Source organism: Castor canadensis, chromosome 13 (assembly GCF_047511655.1).
Source record: "Castor canadensis chromosome 13, mCasCan1.hap1v2, whole genome shotgun sequence".
Lineage (NCBI taxonomy): Eukaryota > Metazoa > Chordata > Mammalia > Rodentia > Castoridae > Castor > Castor canadensis.
The window spans coordinates 111,485,610-111,493,501 of NC_133398.1; positions in this window are offsets into that span (position 1 = coordinate 111,485,610).

Genomic DNA, 7,892 nt, shown 5'->3' on the forward strand with positions numbered 1-7,892 from the left:
TCGACGTCAACCAGAAGGGACAAGGTAGGACACATCTTTCATGCAGCTGAAGGCACCAGGTATATGTGACAGTCCTGATATTTTGATCTTTACAATTTGCAGAAGGGAAAAGGTGAAGACAAACCAAATGTTTGCTGGCATTATGTTTTTGCTTTTCTTCTCATTACTGTTATCGCAGAGAGATCTTCTTTTGTTTTGTTTTTTCATGAATCTTGGGTTTAGGGTTTTCTTTATTCTTTTCCAACCTTATCTTTTAGACCCAGTGTAAAGAGCTTTTGGTATGATATTAAAATTGCTTTCTATTTGCTTTCAATTGGGGATAACAATGACAAACATAAAATAATGACAGTGAACCTCTATTCTGTGCTAAACAAATTGTCTGAGCTTACATGGTTAATTACTGGAGAGTCAGGAACTGAATACTAGATAGCACTCAGCTATTCTACACAAGTCAAGGGTCCTGAAATATTTGTATATAACACCATATCTAGAAAAACTAGCATTTCAGCTTGAAGATGTAAAAAAAATTTGTTCTTTACTTTGAGATGCCTAGCATTTAGTTTTTGATGTTTTTATGTGTCTTTGTACATGGGTGTGTTTTGTACATGTGTATTTTACCTATTAAATTTAGACTTTCCTTCTCTTCATTTACCAGTGTTTAAAATAAATATGATAATTTTATAAAGTAACAAAGTGAAATTTGGTAATTAAAGCTTAAAGGAAGTTATATTACTTAAATATTTAAATATATACCTTCTGTTGTATCATAGAAATATGCTTTGTTCTTGGGATTTGCCTTATTAGTTTGTATATCTTGTGTTGCTAAAAAACCCTCTTTTTTTCTAAATCCAAGTTGATCTGAGTGCTAATTCACCAAGTTAAAGCAGAGCTTCCGCTGGGTGTGATACAACTAGATTCTCATATTGTACCTGGTTTGCTCCTTTTCCAGGATTTTATGGTGCTCTGTGGGATCTATAGGAAGATGGGTGGAACAGATTCTGTCGTGGTCCACAGAATTCACGCCACACATGTCTACCCTTCATCTTGTTTACTAGGGACAAAGAAGACCCTCTTAAAGTCTTCTTCTCTCCTTCAACTTTGCTCTTCTCTTGAAAAACAGCTGTAAACAGACACAAAACTTTACAATAATTATTTTTTTAATTTTTAAAATTTTTTGGTTTGGGATATTTAAACCCAGGGCCTCATGCTTGCTGGGCAAGTGCTTTACCACTGTGATCATTGCCCACATCCCTGTAACTTAGTAATTAAAGCATTTTAAATAGACGACCAAGATACATTGTCAAGCAAACAAAGGAAAGCAAAAAAAGGTTCATTTATATATAAATTTATATATTGAATTTTATATAAATTTTAAAATTTATATGTATACACACACTTATATATTAACATATATACATGTATACACACATATATGTGAGGGGGAGTGACAGAGAGACATGGAAAGGAGAAAGAAAGGCAGAACATAGACACACACAACTGGGATGGTACACCTGGAGAAGAAGGCAGGATACCATAAGACTGGTGCCAGGGTTATACCGCTGAATAAAAAGAGGATGGAAGATATCTTTTATTGCATAGCATTTGACACTGTTAGGATTTTTCACAGTAAACATGTTTTACATTTATAATCCATTTGCTAAATATTGATTATGGCTGTCTGTGCCAGACACTATTGTAGGCTCCAGGAATGCAAGTATAAAAGACAGATTAGTCTGCTCTTGCTAGTAGAACTTGCATGAAAATGCCAAAATGACTGTTTTTGACAAAGGCAAACACATAAGTAAAAGCATTAATACAAAATTAATTCATATGATAAAAACGTTTCCTTTTAGTTCAGGTGATGGTGGTGGCTTACTTTTTTGAGTGGAAAACTTTGTCTTAGCCACTACCTTAAACTCTATAGCAAAGCAATGTACAAAAGATAATTCACAATGTAAGATCCCCAGCATCACAAAAACAAGCAAACAACAAAAAAGCATACTTCAGAACATAGTAAGAGATGGACAGTCAATTTTGGATCTTCATTAACCACTTGGACTTGCAGAGATTTAAACTAAACCTAATGCTTATTCAAAAAAGTTTCAGTAAGAGTGCTTTCAGATTCCTGAAAGTTGAAGAATCACTATTTTTAAAAGGCAATTTACTTTTTTAAAATGTTAGAAGTAATGTGTCAGTGAACACCTTGTGTGAATGTATCCTAGATTTGGATTTTATTTTCAACACCACAATACATAGAGACCCACTTCCATTCCTAGTAAATGAAGATATAATTTATTTTTGATTACTTTGACTTTACTTCTCTAATTTGCTCAACTAATTGTTCTCCCAGGGGTAAGGAGTAGCAAGAAAGAAATATTTTTTCCTAAATAATTTTCTAATGTAGTTTCTAACAGGAGTGATCCAGAAGGGTAGGAAGAGCGAATGAAGTGGTCCGAATTACATTTAATTAAACATTTTTGGTCCAAGTAAATGGAACCATGCTTATCTCTAATTCACACCTCTTCAGTTGCTATTACCAAGCCTTTAGAGGATCTATTTCCAAGGGAATCACTGCTGTTGCTGATTTCCTCTAATAATAATTTACTTTCCGTTCTTAAGGCCACTTAGTTGGGAAAGAATCAGTTCTCTAAGTCCCACCTCTTCTTTCTCCCCAAAAGAAAGGATGAGTAGTTATGAGGAAATACAGAATTTTTTTTCACTTTTATACTTAAAAAAATGCAGTGAAATATTACACTACACCCTGCATATAAATGTCCTATTATTTTTGACCATCTCCTTGACTCAACATTTGCTTTCTAAGCCCAGAGAGAATGATACCAACTTAAATGTATCTTTATGGATGTAGAGGGATTTCAGTCCCACGCAGTATGTCAGAGATCATGATGTAGTAAATCTATTCAAATGTAAGCCTGTTCAATTCAATTACCAGTCCATAATAAAATTTGCTGCTACAACCCCCATGTTGACCATAGCAGTCCATACAGGCTGATGGCACAGCAGGTCTGGAAATTGGATTTTATTTTCAACACCACAATACATAGAGACCCACTTCCATTCCTAGGAAATGAAGATATAATGTATTTTTGATTACTTTGACTTTACTTCTCTAATTTGCTCAACTTATTGTTCTCCCAGGGGTAAGGAGTAAACAAAAAACAACATTAGTTTGAGAATCTGAAATGAAATCAGATTTCAACAGCTTTGATGGGAACCTTCTTTTCTTTAACAGGTATTTTTATTCCACTCGCCAACTGCATCCTAGATAAAGTGCTGCCTGAGGCAAATAAAGAAGTTTTTCATTATAAAAGAGGTTTATATAAAAATGAGACCTTTATTGTTTTAAAAATAATAATTCTAGCTAGGCACCAGTGGCTCCTGCCTGTAGTGCTAGGTACTTGGGAGACTGAGATTGGAAGATTGATGGTCTGAAGCCTGGCCAGGACAGGCAAAACATTCACAAGACCCCATCTCAATCAATACCTGGGTATGGTGGTGTGTGCCTGTGATTTCAGCATTGTGGCAGGTTGAGATCTAGAGGATTGGGTCCAGGATGGCCTGGGCAAAAATCAAGACCCTACATATCTCCAAAATAACCAGAGTAAGAAGGGCCTCAGGAGTAACTCAAGCAGTAAAGTGTCTTCCTAGCAAGCTTGAAAGACTAAATTCAATCCCAAGTACAGCAAAAGTAAATAAATAAATAAATTCTTAGTTGTATTGACTGGCATTTCTACAAATTGAGGCCCATCTCTTTGATAAGATAGCTCAGTGTCAGTTGGAGTGTGAAAGGGAAGTAATGGCTTATGGGTAAATGATTTCTGTGCATTACATTGAGTGTAATTAAATGATTATAAGTTATGCCCTCTCATTAGCTGTCAAAGAATCACAGCTTAATGAACTATGTTGATTTTCATATTAGAATTTTTTAATCAAAAACTGTTACCAGTTGAAGTCAAAAAGCAAAAATTCCCAAAAGATACAAACACCCAACAGTTGTTTTGGAGGAAATGACAAAATGCTATGCCATAATAAAACTTGGAGAAATGTACCTACACAAATAATAATTTATTCAAATCAAAGTGATGGCACTGTCCAGTATTCTGAAAAGTCCTGCTTATCTTCTTTCTTGTTCTGCTTTGCTGTAAACGTCATGAATGGTGGGCCAGCATTACTTTCTCAACAGTCTACTATACTGTATGTCAGATGAAGTCCATCTATTATATGATATCTGGTATCAACATTCCTTTTTTATTTTTTTCAGGTATTAACTGATTTGAAGGAAAAACCAAGAGCTAATCAAGGTGTGCCTATAATTCTGGTTAAGATTTATTTTTATTTTGATCTCTCTCCTTGGTTATTTAAGGGCTATTGTAGTACCTAGTGGTTCAGTTTTCTCTCTGTTCATATCAAACAGATGTTTTTATGAAAGCACTATTTATTTATGAAATTCACTAATCAAAAGCTTGAAGGGAGTTTTGGCACAGTGGGTTTCACTTTGGCAATTCAAGGATTTTTCTCTGTCTCTTCCAGGTGTGCAAAATATTTTACATTTATGTACTTATATTCCCTAGCCAGGCCAGCCTCCATGTAAAGTGTGAATGAATCAGGCAACACAGAGGACAAGTTTAGTTATTTTATGCCAAGAAAGCATACTATTTATTTGCTGTAAAAAATCTTCAGTTTCATCATCTATAAAATGGTGATATCAATAACAGTATTTGCAAACAAAATATTGAAGATATTGCATAAGATATTAAAGGGGGATGGTAGAACATTTGTCTAGCAAATGTTTGCCAGACTGACTGGGTTTCATCCCAGCACTGAAAAAAAAAAGGACAAGAGATAAAAATGGTATTTCAGGTTCAATGTTTACCATAGCATGTGGTCTAGAGGAAGGACTAGATTAAAATTATCTACTGCTGCCAGAGTCAGTGAGAGTCATGCTTTGAGGTGAGGCCAACTTAGGTTCAAGCCCTGGTCCTACATTTACCCCCTGTGCCTGGGACAAGTGATGTAACTGCTGTAAGGCTTGTTTGCCTCAGTCTGTTGAGGATTTTGTGGAGAGCAAAGGTTTCAGGGAGTGTACAAGTCTGGAACACAATGAGCAGGAGATACCATGAGCTAGAATCTGGATATCATATTGGATACTGACTTGGTGGACAAATCCAAGTTCATGTAGAATTTGTTATCTTTTGACAATATCAGTGGTCTCAAGGCTTCTTTCCAGTGGTTTTCATAGTGGCACATCAGTAAGTGAAAATTTGCTCAGAAATGTCATGGGGAAGTCTAGTCTTCAATAGCGATCTTAGGTCACACCAGGAGAAGCAACGGCATAAAATGCATAAAAGAGACTTGAACACAAGTAGTTTTCTTCAACACTGCAGATGGGGTATGATTTTGATAACTCCATTATCTTAAAAGAAAAAGTAGAAGGAAGAGGGGGAAATGGGAGAATAAGAAGAGGAGGAGGAAGAGCAGCAGCAGCAAAGTGGAAAACAAATCACAGCATGAAAATAATTTCAGGAAACTCAACAGATATGAACTGAGCTTCTGCTTGGTGCATGGTGAAATAATGTGCATTACATATTTTTTCTGATTGTGCTGGAATTTGAATTCAGGTCTTTGGGCTCAAGTCATGTCTCCAGATCTTTTTGCTCTGATTATTTTGGAGACAGGATCTTGCTTTTTGCCCAGGCCAGCCTGCCCCACAATCCTCCTATTTTACACTTCTCACTATCACTGGGATGACAGGTGCACACTTCCATGTCCACCTATTGGTTGAAATAGCATCTCATGAACCATTTGCCCAGGTTGGCCTCGGATTGCAATCCTTCTGATCTCAGCCTCAGCAGTAGCTAAGATTACAGGTGTGAGGCACATAGTCTGACTGCAGCAGCTTTTAATTCTCTTTTCCTCTACTTAGCACACTGCAATTGTGACGAAGCTTATTTGACTCTAATACTCTCCATTGCCCTGCATTCAGGAGAGCAGTTGAACTGCATTCTTTCTCATTCCTTGCATCCTAAAATGATTCATGTTGGATTTTAAAATGACATTGTGCTTACAGAAACACTATACTAATATATTACATGAAGATACTCATAACTATGATGATGAGAAGGAGAAGGAGGAAGGGGAGGAAAAGGAGGGCAGGAAGGAAGAGGAGGAGTTTGGAACTGCATTACCAAGTATAGATTGCTAGGCATGGATACTGAATTGTGTCAGCCTATAAGTTTTGTCTTAACTGAAAATTCTTTGAGTGCTTTTCATTTTTCTTGAGTAGAAAGTGTGTTTCTTTACTCACAGGTAATAGAAGTGAGAGTTGAAGGAACAGAAGAACAATTAATAGGCATTTAAATACTTAGGAACTAAAGTATTGATTATGTGTTTTGCCTGCATTTGAAAGACTTTTGTTCTATATTTCCTCCATGTCTTGTCAATATATTGAAATAGTCAGTAGAGTTTTATTTCCATGGGCATCTGAAATCTCATCACAAATTGCTATGATGTCTACAAGTCAGATTTTATTTGAAGTTTTATTGTTACATTTTTAAAATAAAAATATTAACAACAGTAGGAGAGGAAAGGAGGAAGTTTATATAATTTGAAATGCCTTCTAAATAATTCCTCTGGGGAAAAATAAATCATTGAAACAAATAAAATGAATAACATAATTAGTATTTATTTTATTGATGCCCACATTTGATTCTCGTATTTGATGACCTCTTTAAAGTATGTTTCTATTACTGAGGTGATCAATATTATTTATGCATATTTTTTCACTTTTAGTAGTCTAAAAATATGCCAGTATGGAGATTCTAGATATGCAGTATAATTAATACAGGGGAATTGTGTCCTCAGGTTCCAAATAAAGTGAAAACAGAAGCTGAGTACCAGTGGCTCACATGTGGAATTCTAGATGCTCAGGAGGCAGAGATCAGGAGGATCATGGTTCAGAGTCAGCCTTGGGCAAACAGTTCTCAAAACCCTAATTCACTGGTATTATAGGTGTGAGTTACCACACCTGGCCCTATGAAAAGTTTTTATGGGATAAGTTAGCAGACTAGAGTGTCACTGAAGGTAAGTAGGAGCAGGTAGTACATATCAGAAGCTACGATATCAGAATGGCAGGGCTGAAGACAACTGTCTTAGAAGGGTCATGTCATCCACGCCCAACATAAATCCTTTGGCTTGACAGTTTTTAAATCCAACACAAATTGCCAGTCTTTATGTAATAGAAGGCCCTCTACTTTTTCTCTGACTCATGGATTAATAGGAAGCCTTTTGGTAGAGGAAGTGGTAGGAGTATAAAGGGAGAAGTAACCCATCTTCTTCCACATTAGAGGGTTCTTTGTCTAGAGGAGCTACTTATTCTCAGCTATTTCATTATAATCAGTATATAGGTCCTAATTTTGCCCTTTTCAGAAGGCTGTGTGTTTGTGTGTGTGTGTGTTTGTGTGCATATATATATGAGAGATCACATATCAATACATTTATACATTTAACTGCTATTATCTCTCTCCAATGAGTTGTTCTGAACCCACAGGATCTAAAGAAAAATGATCCCAGAACTGTCTTTGCTGCAACCACAGCTTGAGTCTTGACTTATATATGACACTGGGAACTCTGAGAGTCTTTTGGGTTTACACTATCAGCAGGAGTAGCAAAGAGAAAGTTACTTGTCTAATTACCCTTCTGTTTCCATAGTTCCCATTTTAATAAAATGATCATTTAAAGGGTGTAGCATTTTCCAGGTAGGTTCTTTTTAAAAAATACAAAGCTACACAGGTCATGTGGTAGCAAGTGGATTTGGTTTTGCTTACTTTAACTAGCCTTCTTCGTAATTTGTCTGAACAAAATCTCTTTTGTAAAAA